This window comes from Mobula hypostoma, chromosome 2 (assembly GCF_963921235.1).
Source record: "Mobula hypostoma chromosome 2, sMobHyp1.1, whole genome shotgun sequence".
Lineage (NCBI taxonomy): Eukaryota > Metazoa > Chordata > Chondrichthyes > Myliobatiformes > Myliobatidae > Mobula > Mobula hypostoma.
This window is the reverse complement of record NC_086098.1, coordinates 137,133,260-137,145,543: the sequence shown is the minus strand read 5'-3', so window position 1 is coordinate 137,145,543 and position 12,284 is coordinate 137,133,260. Positions and strand designations below refer to the sequence as shown.

At 43.9% G+C, this 12,284-nt stretch overlaps 1 protein-coding gene across 9 annotated transcripts in view; it reads right to left on the bottom strand.

Annotated features, from left to right (window-relative positions):
* LOC134342509 (tyrosine-protein kinase Fyn) overlaps positions 1–12,284 on the bottom strand; it is a 235,992-nt gene that overhangs the window by 136,839 nt on the left and 86,869 nt on the right. For all 9 annotated transcript variants that reach the window (XM_063040742.1, XM_063040741.1, XM_063040736.1 and 6 more), the window contains exon 2: positions 3,276–3,334. The gene's annotated coding sequence lies outside the window, so the exon portion shown is untranslated. The remainder of the gene's footprint in view (positions 1–3,275; positions 3,335–12,284) is intronic.

Genomic DNA, 12,284 nt, shown 5'->3' with positions numbered 1-12,284 from the left:
TATGGAAATGTTTGTTTGATGATGAACATCAATAAAAAATAAATTACAAAAAAAAGAGAAAAGAATGGCCCAAGGTAAATAATTTACATAAAGGTTAAGCAATAAGGAAATGTGATGACAGATTTTGATATGATCCAGCACCTCCTCTTGCACCAATACACCTTTGCTTCATCATAAGTAACATCAAGTTCCAGATATCACAAAGTTTAAGTCAATCAGCTCAAAGAACAGAAGAGCATTGTGGGAACTCTTCAGCAATGAGCCAGGCTACAATCATTACACAAGGTTTAACTGACTGGTAACTTGAAGATAATAGATCTTTTTTAACCAAGTCAATCACACACTTAATTAGCCACATTAAAAGCTGGCACAAATGCATACAATCTAAATACTTGAACTAAGCCCATGGAAGAAAACACCAAACAGACAATGTCTAAACCTGCACTCAGTCATGTTAAAGGACCAAAATAAAACATTTGTATTCTTCTCCCAGGTTGGTGCAGCCTTTCATTGATTCTACTAAAGATTTATTGAGTATGCCCACAAGAAAATGACATGGACTTTGATAATAAATTTTCTTTGAACTTTGGTGTCATAGCTTCAAGGTCCATTGCTACAGCATTGCTTCTACATGAGGGCACTTTCAGCAATGTGAAGTCAAGATATTACACAGTGCTTCCTAACAGGAACTGTGGCTGTGTCTGACACAGAAATGGTTTATGTGGGCTGGTGAATCTGGGATTGCATCAATGACAGAATAGGCTCTGGAGGGTAATTAGCCTTCTGAAACCCCTGTTCGGATTTCAGCAAGATATTAAATTTTCTTGGGACAGATTGAACAATAGCTCCAGTTCCCACTGTGATGCTGTACGAGGTCCTAATTAAGTGACCATGCTTGCTGAGGTTGCAAAGGTTGGCCATTAGCAAGTTGCAAGGAGCATACAAACTCTGTCAAGGGACAGTCAGGATATAAGTGAGCAAATGGAGGACAAATGAAGCATAACTAATGGGAAATATGAAGTATTCACTTTGGTAAGAACAGAAAAGTGAATTACAATAAGTCATTAAGGCCATTGGAATTTTAGTCTTGGTTGCAAGCAGGATGGGATACAAGTATTGCAACCATAAAGAGGCCACATACTGAGTACTACACAGTACTCTGCTGGCTTTAGAAAGCATGTATATACTTCATAGACATGAAAAAGGTTCACAATATTTAATGCTTGGGTTGAAGGGTGCTTTTGTTTTCACAATCAAGTAAAATGAGCCTCTATTCTCTATAAAGTTGGGAAGAATAACAAGTAATATTGAAACATACAAAATGGTGAGAGGCTTACCAGAGATGTTTCTCATAGAATTCTGCACTATCTCGGGAGAAAGAATCATGAACTTTTACTGAGATAAGGAGGCTTGTGAATCTAAAATATTCTACCCAGAGAGAGGTGGCGATCAAGTCAGTGCAAATTCAAACTTTAGATTAATCTAAAGTTTCGGACTGCAGTGGAGCTGAGCTATATTGGAAGCAGGCAGCAAAATGGAGCACACACCAACATCAGTTGACCATCTTATTGAATGACTGATAGTCTGGGCAGACAGAATGGCATATCCCTGCTTGTGCAATGGATACTAAAAAGTAGACATGGTTAGGGAGCCTTCCGGAGTTATGTGAATACAGCAGATATTAATTCAAACAAGAACCAGGCTTCAGTTCGTATTGTAAATAAGAATAAGAACTTTCAATTTTTGTAAATTGCAAGCAGTAAATTGAAGTTAAAACTACAGACTGCTCCGCAAACTAAGAGGTTGCATATGCAAGGGCCCAGACGATGGGGTTATGTTAATTGGCTCGCATCAAACCAGGGAACTTGGCCCAGTTTATTGCCACCATTGTGACTCGAGTTCAGACTGGCAGACGAGATGGATGTTGTCACTTAGCATATCAAATATGGTCGCAGGTATAGGCAATCAATAGTTTTTGTGTACTCATCATATTTATGAACTTAGAGACAGACCTGATAACATTGATTTTGGGTGCTTGGCTCTCTGTCATCAAAAGGTTTTAAAATATTTGTTAGTTTCTCCCAAAGGTGCTTGGGCCTTCAGAGGAGTCTTATCCATCCAAATGAGCTTCCATTATGTACTTCAAAGGAGCCATTTGTCAACCCAAAGTATTGAAGTAAACAATGTCCTTGTAACTATTGAAGCTGCATTGAATCACCTACTATTACCTTTGATCTTAAGGGTATAAAAATGTGATGTACCTTTGGGTGTGAGCCTCTGCCAAGTGTGTCTCCAGAAAGCTGGCTACTTGTTGTGCTGAGACTTCTCTATCACCATTTTCAGTGTCTCTCCGGTGACTTCGATCAGGGACATATCAGACAAAGCAGCAGTCTGCAGGAAGGGAGGTTTAGCTTGCGGCTAGAATGGACCCAAGTAACTTTGTGTGCTGTCCGAGTCTACAGATTGTGTTTTCTGATGTGGCTACAGGTTTTTCCATTGTACCTGTACCTCACCATGTTTGTGCTTGTGATTGTTAGAGCGGATTTTTTTGAGTAGATGATTTGTTTACGCTTAAATGACTTTGGCCACCAGACTTCTATTTGACAAAGTACTGTGGATTGAGTTCACAACAATGCGCTTCCTAAAAAGGTGAGAATACCAGATGCTTCTGGTGCCGTAGTTTGACCTGATGCTGTAGTTTCGAAGACAGTATTATCTATACTTTATAAATATTAATTGTCTTCTATGTTAGCACGTAAAATGCCAAATAAATGTATTGTGGATTTAACTTGCATTCCTAAAGGCTGTGGATACCAACCCAGACATTTTGGTGTCGGAAGGAAAGGATGCAGTTAGGTGGTGTAATATTTTGTATGTAGCTTCAATAGGAAGCATTGTCTATGCATTGTCTATAACTTTTTAAGTAGTGATTGCCTTTGTGTTTAGCATTCAAATATCGAGCCCACATTGGACTAGCAGACCTTTCTACGGAAAGCGTCTCCATCCGTATGATGCCTGCTGTACTTTGGTGTGTTGAATAAAGAAGCTGCTTTGTACCTACCAGTGACTCTGTCCCTTCGCTGATTTCATCCACACTGTACAACACTGATCATAAACTCATCTTGACTAGCCTCTTACTCTAGATATTCAGCACAACAGAAAACCAAACTGAAATGGCCCCACAAGCTTACAGACATTGCAGAATGGGAAAACATAAATGACCAGCTCTCTCTTCCCTATGCACAGACAGGCAATATGACCAGGTTGCTACTTACCAAGGGCTCTCTAACATTCAGGATTTTACATTGCTTCACATACAAATATGACGGAAGACCTGTTGGAGAGAGAAGAGAGAATATACTTTAAAGGCTCCAAAGAAATGTTACATTACGTGTAGAAATTTATCTTTCTAAATTAAGGACTGGTTGAAGTAATTAATTCCGAGCACACTCAATGCAAGAAATCAGATTCACAGTTGCTGATGACCTGCTGGGTCTCATCCGCATTCACGACCAGTGAGGGGTGTGAAGGTAGGATGGATGGGGAAATGGCTGGGATAGCATCTGAGGTTTGGAGCTTTGACCAAAGTCAATCGCACAGCAAACAGGCGCTGCCAGTAGCAAACACAGATTCTGTGCAGAGAGAGAGCAAGGGATCCTTGTTGCAATGGCCCTTCACTGCCAACTGCTCACAGCTGTCAGGCAGTCAAGGGAACACTGCCTAATCCAGTTTCTCCGATCATCCCTGCAACCAACCCACTAATAACACAGACAACAAAAAATTGTCTTTCTAATTAGTACTGCTTCCTTTATTAACAATTCCGCAGATGCACAGTGGAAGGCATTCTGACTGGTTACATCACAGCCCGGTTTAAAAAAAAAACTCCAATGCACGAAAAAGCAACCGGCTGTGGAGCGTGGTGGGTCCAGGCAGTTTCATCCCTGGGCAGGTACAGCTCTTCCCACTGAGGACATCTTAAGATGAGATGTCTCAGGAAGGTAGCATCCAGCATCCTAGCCACACTCTTTTCTCCATGCTGCCAGCAGGCAGGAGCAACAGGAGCTCGAAGACCTTCATCTCAAAGTTCAACAACTTTCAGGTTTCTGAACCAGTCTGAAAATCCTTAACACTGCCTCCGATTGTTCATTCTCATTTTCTCTCTGTCTCTCTCCACACACACACACACACACACACACACACACACACACACACACACACACACACACAGCCATGTACAAGTTTCGTTACATTTATCCTGTTTATTTTGCACGTCTGTAATTTATGAGCATTTAAGATCAAGACAACTTACGCCTGCCTCATCTTATATGTGCTGCAAAAAGCTAATTTTCATGGCATTCATTCTGTGTACATATGCCAATGACAACAATAAGCTTGCACAAACTTGCTCAGTTTTCCTATCACTTGTCACTTGTGAGTTATCACTGGGATAGAGCACATGAAGTAAGACTACATTCACACATGAAGCAAAGGACGCTCCATGATGCTACCCATAAAGGAACTAGGTGAAAGGGTAACACACATCAAAGTTGCTGGTGAACGCAGCAGGCCAGGCAGCATCTCTAGGAAGAGGTGCAGTCGACGTTTCAGGCCGAGACCCTTCGTCAGGACTAACTGAAGGAAGAGTGAGTAAGAGATTTGAAAGTTGGAGGGGGAGGGGGAGATTCAAAATGATAGGAGAAGACAGGAGGGGGAGGGATGGAGCCAAGAGCTGGACAGGTGATAGGCAAAAGGGGATACGAGAGGATCATGGGACAGGAGGTCAGGGAAGAAAGACAAGAGACGGGGGGGGGGGAGACCCAGAGGATGGGCAAGAGGTATATTCAGAGGGACAGAGGGAGAAAAAGGAGAGTGAGAGAAAGAATGTGTGCATAAAAATAAGTAACAGATGGGGTACGAGGGGGAGGTGGGGCCTTAGCGGAAGTTAGAGAAGTCGATGTTCATGCCATCAGGTTAGAGGCTACCCAGACGGAATATAAGGTGTTGTTCCTCCAACCTGAGTGTGGCTTCATCTTTACAGTAGAGGAGGCCGTGGATAGACATTTCAGAATGGGAATGGGATGTGGAATTAAAATGTGTGGCCACTGGGAGATCCTGCTTCCTCTGGCAGACAGAGCGTAGATGTTCAGCAAAGTCGTCTCCCAGTCTGCGTCGGGTCTCGCCAATATATAAAAGGCCACATCGGGAGCACCGGACGCAGTATATCACCCCAGTCGACTCACAGGTGAAGTGTTTCCTCACCTGGAAGGACTGTTTGGGGCCCTGAATGGTGGTAAGGGAGGAAGTGTAAGGGCATGTGTAGCACTTGTTCCGCTTACACGGATAAGTGCCAGGAGGGAGATCAGTGGGGAGGGATGGGGGGGACGAATGGACAAGGGAGTTGCGTAGGGAGCAATCCCTGTGGAATGCAGAGAGAGGTGGGGAGGGAAAGATGTGCTTAGTGGTGGGATCCCGTTGGAGGTGGCGGAAGTTACGGAGAATAATATGTTGGACCCGGAGGCTGGTGGGGTGGTAGGTGAGGACCAGGGGAACCCTATTCCTAGTGGGGTGGCGGGAGGATGGAGTGAGAGCAGATGTACGTGAAATGGGGGAGATGCGTTTAAGAGCAGGGTTGATAGTGGAGGAAGAGAAGCCCCTTTCTTTAAAAAAGGAAGACATCTCCCTCGTCCTAGAATGAAAAGCCTCATCCTGAGAGCAGATGCGGCGGAGACGGAGGAATTGCGAGAAGGGGATGGCGTTTTTGCTAGAGACAGGGTGAGAAGAGGAATAGTCCAGATAGCTGTGAGAGTCAGTCGGCTTATAGTAGACATCAGTGGATAAGCTGTCTCCAGAGACAAAGACAGAAAGATCTAGAAAGGGGAGGGAGGTGTCGGAAATGGACCAGGTAAATGAGGGCAGGGTGAAAGTTGGAGGCAAAGTTAATAAAGTCAACGAGTTCTGCATGCGTGCAGGAAGCAGCGCCAATGCAGTCATTGATGTAGCGAAGGAAAAGTGGGGGACAGATACCAGAATAGGCACGGAACATAGATTGTTCCACAAACCCAACAAAAAGGCAGGCATAGCTAGGACCATACGGGTGCCCATAGCTACACCTTTAGTTTGGAGGACGTGGGAGGAGCCAAAGGAGAAATTATTAAGAGTAAGGACTAATTCCGCTAGACGGAGCAGAATGGTGGTAGAGGGGAGCTAGTTAGGTCTGGAATCCAAAAAGAAGCGGTGAGCTTTGAGACCTTCCTGATGGGGGATGGAAGTATATAAGGACTGGGGATCCATGGTGAAAATTGGGGGCCAGGGAACTTAAAATCATCGAAAAGTTTAAGAGCGTGAGAAGTGTCACGAACATAGGTCGGAAGGGATTGAACAAGGGGTGATAAAACCGTGTCGAGGTATGCAGAAACGAGTTCGGTGGGGCAGGAGCAAGCTGAGACAATAGGTCGGCCAGGACAGGCAGGTTTGTGGATCTTGGGTTGGAGGTAGAAACGGTGAAAGGGTAGGCCATTTGGCACATTGAGACGGAAACAGCCATTTTCATCATGGCATAACGCTCTTGAACCAACTTCTACTTCATTTCCTGTCCCTCTAATCCTTGAGATTGAACAACCAGTGGTTGCGATAGAGAATTCCAAAATCTGTGGCCTTTCAAGAAATTTCTCCTCATTTCCTTCTTGATCACTCGTTGTTCAGATGTGACATTCTCTTAGCAACAAAACCCTCTCAAAATTCTTATAGTTCAAAAAGATCATCTCTCAAACTGATACAAGTAGAAGCTCATCTGACCTGCTTGCTGTGCAAGTGTATATCTTATGTGGACTCTATACATTTGTAGAGACTCTTCCTACTCAACCCCCCATGCAACAATGGCTATCATTTCATTTGCCTTTCAATAACTTGGTGCACCAGTTTGCTCACCTTGTGTTTCTAGTATAAAATCTCAATCTGGATAATCTGGCATCTTCTTCCACTTGACACAGTATTTGCTTTTCTCTTTATCGTTCCAGACTGGATCATGTTGCACTTCCCCCATTACACTCCACTTGCTTAATTTGAGTTCATTATTTACCTCCATCTGCCAATTTTCTGTGCACTTCCTGCCTTGTTGCAAGTTATATTAATAAAGGCTGTAAATGGCAGCGGTCCAGATCCAACCTTATAGCAAACCACTAGTTATCCTTAGCCAATCTCAGGGTAACCTATTTATTAGACTCATTTTCAGTTTAACCAATCATCTACCCCACAGTGCAACGCGCTTTTACCTTGTACTCTAGCTCAAATGTACCCCTATTAAATGCCTTTTGGAAATCCGCACACATTTATTGCTTCCCTTTTATCTGTCCTGTTCAAAAGATCCTCAAAAGAACTCTTAAAAGGTCTGTCAAATACAATTTCCCTTTCATAAAATCATGTTGACTCTACATAATTGCACTACAATTTTCCAAGAGTCCTGCTATTATTTCCTCAATAGCCATTTCCAGCATTTCCCCACTACAGATTGGCATGCAATTTCTTGCATTCCATCCCCCTCTTAAGGATTTATACTTGTGGTCTTGCAGTACATGGAGTCTTCTCCAGAATTTAAGGAACTTTAGATAATCACATGCAGTACATCCACCATCTCTGAGCACCACTTTTTGTGAAGAGAACATTGATCATCAGCTGTGAGTAGTTCCATTACTTGCCCAGTACTTTAATTTTCTATTGTTAGTGATCGTTTTAAGTTCCAGCCTCTCTTTGTCCCTGAGCTTTCATCTTTTATTGGGATGCTTTTAATATCTTCTACCATGAAGATAAACACAAAACACATGTTCAAAGTCTCAGCCATTGTCAACATTAATTCCCATTCTCATCTTAAGTCACCAACAATTACTCGACAAACTGTTTTCCTTTTCATCTACTTGCAGAAGCTCTTTTTATTTATTTCATATGTTTTTCAAATTAGATAATTTTTGAAGTTGGGGTTGGCACGGTAGTGATGTTAGCGTAATGCTATTCCAGCACAGGTGACCAAGATCTAGCGTGGCCACTGTTTGTAAGTTCTCCATCGGACTATGTGGGCTTGCTTTCCCTTCCAAAGATTAGATTAGATTATGAAGACACGCAGTCCTCTTTTATTGTCATTTAGTAATGCATGCATTAAGAAATGATACAATATTCCTCCGGTGTGATATCACAGAAACACAGGACAGACCAAGACTGAAAAACTAACAAAAACCACATAATTATAACATATAGTTACAACAGTGCAACAATACCATAACTTGATGAAGAACAGTCCATGGCACACTAAAAAAGTCCAAAGTCTCTGGAAAGTCTCATATCTCACGCAGATGGGAGAAGGAAGAAAACGCTCCCTGTCATGCCCGACCACAGTCCGACTCTGAGTCATCCGAAAACTTCGAGCCTCCGATCAGCCCTCCGACACCAAGTACCAAGCACCATCTCTATCTGAACGCTTCGACCTCAGCCTCGGTCGCCAGCAGCAGGCAAAGCCGGGGATTTTGAGGCCTTCCCTCCGGAAGATTCTCGATCGCACAGTAACAGCGGCAGCGAACCGGCCATTTCAGAAATATCTCCAGATGTTCCTCTGTGCCTTCTCATGTCTGTCTCCATCAAATCAGAATTGTCCACGGCCCCTATTTAACAGATACGCTATCATTTCACCGGAGAGCTGCGCGCGCTGCGCCGTGCTGCCATCTTCTCCTCTCCAAAGATATACGTTAATTGATCACATGAGTGTAATTGGGCTGCGTGGGCTCACTGGGCCGGAAGGGCACGTTACCCTGCTGCATCTCCAAATAAATAAAGGCAATTTCATAGGTAAGAAAAGAGAATTGGCTAAAGTGAACTGGGTAAATAGATTCCCTCAAAATTCAAGCATCTCTGTTTGCAAAATACGAAGGAGAACACCTTGCTCCAACATCCTGGCTTGGTTCATCTCCATCCAATCAGACCACACACTGAAATCCAGAAGACCGATGAAATACACGCTGAGGGGTTGCTTTCACCATTCCAAATCCTTTCAGCATTATACAGCAGACTCTACTATTCTTAGTGAAGTGCTGAACCATGTGCTTAGCAGGGAGGAGGAGAGATATGGAAGTCAGCAGGGTGAAGGTGAAGGGTGGTTTTGCAGTCAAAGGGGTGCCCCTACTAAAACGCCACAAGTTAAACAAGACATAACAACATGATGAAATGTCTCCTCAGTGGGTGAACAGCAAGGCTGGTTACATGATTGGAACGGCTCTAATCTAGGATGAACAATCTGGGTGAGAGTGGTAGGGGAATACTGATAAAACAGAGCGAGACACTAGGTCAGCTACTGGGAGGAATGGACCACCATCCGTAGAGAAAGCTCAATCAACACTCACGTTGACGTTACTGACATCTAGAGGGAAAATGCACAGAAATCTAAGGCCCTGGTGCATTTCCCATAAGATCAGCACATACCCCAACAACGTAACTGAGAAAACTGGCTCCACCCAGGTCAGACAACAGAGTTCAAATCCTATCTGAGGGAACAGAACACAAAATTCTTGGCGAACTCAAGGACTCCTGTGGTGACAGAGAGATCACGTTCTGTCCAGGGGGTTTATACCAGGTCCTATTTATTCATTGAAGTGGATGTAAAAGATCCCAAGGCACTGTAGAAAAAGAACAATGGTGATTTTCTCTATCGTGAATAAATAGTAGACTCCTAGCCTCCTATACCTTCTATTAGGTTGTGGGCTGATCTGTCAGTAACATCAATTCCAGATTTCTGTTTTCTTCCAAACTCATAGACCACAAAGGATAGGCAGCAACACCTCTGCCATGATTATCCTCAGTACAGATGCTCCATAGGTCACATCCTCAGCCTCTTACTCTACTCCCTAAACACTCATGACTGTGTGGCCAGATTCTGCTCCAAGCCTTTCTACAAGTTTGCAGGTGTTACCATTGCTGTGTGCCACATCTCAAACAATGATGAGCTGGAGTACAGGAAGGAGATAGACAGCCCACTGGCATGGTGTCATGACAACAGCCTTCCCTTCAAAGTCAACAGATGAGCTGGTCATTGACTTCAGAAAGACCTTACAAAGACATTTCGTGGACAAATATGTTCCCATAATAATTATTCAGAGTCTTCCCCAACCAGAAGCCATGAGTGAACAAAAAGATTCAAAATATTCTGAGGGCAGGCAAGTACAAGAGGTCTGGGTATGACCACAGAAAGTTCTCATTTGGGAAATGGCAATTCCAGACTAAACTTGAATCACAGAGAGATGCCCGACAACTGTGTCAGGGCTTGGATGCCATCACCTCCTACAAAGTACAAACGTTTGTAAATCCAAGCAGTAGAAAGACAACGAGGTTTCTCCCTCAGAAGAGCTCAATGCCTCTTATGCTCACTTTGACTGACAGAACATGGAGGCAATTTCACACATCCCCACAGACCCCAGCAACAGTGTAATCTCAGTCCCTGAGGCCAACGTGAGAGCATCCTTCAGGAGGGCAAATCCACAAAAAGCATCTGGCCTGGACAACGTACTTGGCCGAGCACCGAACAGCCGTACTAATTAACAGGCTGGAGTGTTTGTGGGCATTTTCAAGGTCTCAAGTCAGCAGTGTAAATAGCCATCTGCTTCAAGCAGGCATCAATCGTACCTGTGCCCAGGAAGAACATGGAAGCCTGTCTGAACGACCATCATTTCAATGCACTTGCATCCACGGCTTCAAAAGGTTGATCAAGAGGCATATCAGCACCTGTCTGAGGAGCAACCTGGATCCACTTTAACTTTCCTACCATCACAACAGGTGAACTGCAGATCCCACTTCATTGGCTCTTCGCTCAGCTCTGGAGCATCCGGACAATGAAGATGATTACGTCGGGATGCTCTTCACTAACTATAGCTCAGCATTCAGCACCATCGTCCCCTTGAAAGTCATGACTATGCTGCAAGACCTGGGCCTCAGTACCTTCCTGTATCCTCGGTTTCCTCACTTGCAGACCCCAGTTAGTTCAGATTGGCAGCAACGTCTCCTCCACATTCATCATCAGCACAGGCGCACCCCGAGGCTGTGTGCTTGGCCCCTGCTTTACTGGCTTAATATCCACGACTATGAGGCTAATTACAGCTCCAATGCCATATTTGTTTGCTGATGATGCCACTGTCATTGGCCAAATAGGAGGGAGAAAATCTCACTGAGTGCTGCCACAACAACCACCTTGCAAAACCAAAGAGCTGATTATTGACTACAGGAAGAGGAAGCCAGAGGTCCACAAGCCAGTCCTCGTTAGAGGGTCAGAGGTGGAGAGGGTCAGCAGCTTTAAATTCATTGGTGCTAACATATCAGAGGATCCATCTTGGAAACAGCGCATTAGTTTCATTACAAAGAAGGCACAGCAGCACCTCTACTCTCTTAGAAACTCGCAGAGATTCAGCATGTCATCAAAAACTTCGCCGAACTTCTATCGATGCACAGTGGAGAGTACCATAACCGGGTGCGTCATGGCCTGGTATGTAAACACCAAAGCCCAGGAATAAAAAGTGGTGAACACAGCGCAGTCCATCACAGGCAGAGTCCCTACACCGTTAAGTACATTAACAAGGAGCGCGCCTCAAGAAAGCAGTACCCAGCAGCAAAAATGCCCACACCCAGACATTCTCTCTTCTCCTATCTATCGAGTAGAAGATAAAAAAAAGTCAGAAAGCACGTACCACCTCTTCTGTCCCTCAATTATAGACTCTTGACCTCTTGTACCATCAGATGGACTGCACCTTTTCGGTACCATTTACAATTGCATTCTTATTGTATTGCCTTATTTTACCTCCATACACTGTGTAATGATTTGATTTGTAACAACTGCATGCAAGTTTTTTACTGTATCTTGGTACAAATGACAATAACAAACCAATACCGATAATCTTGCTTGTCAAGAATCCTTCTACCCCCTTTAAAAATATTTTAAGATTCTGCTGCTACTATCGTTTGAAGAAAAGGGAGGTCCAATGACCTGCCACCCACAGAAATGTTGCTTTTTTGCTACAGCTGTCTTAAGTGGGCAAAATTCTTTTTGTTTAAACTACTATGACTCAACCGCACCAAAACAGATCTGGTCATTGTCACCTTGGGGAGGCATAGTAGTGTAGTGGGTAGCACAACACTTTACAGTACAGGCGACCCGGGTTCAATTCCCACCACAGTGTGAGGAGTTTTATGTTCTCCCCGTGACCGTGTGGGTTTCCTCTGGGTTCTCCGGTTTCCTCCCACAGTCCAAAGGTGTACTG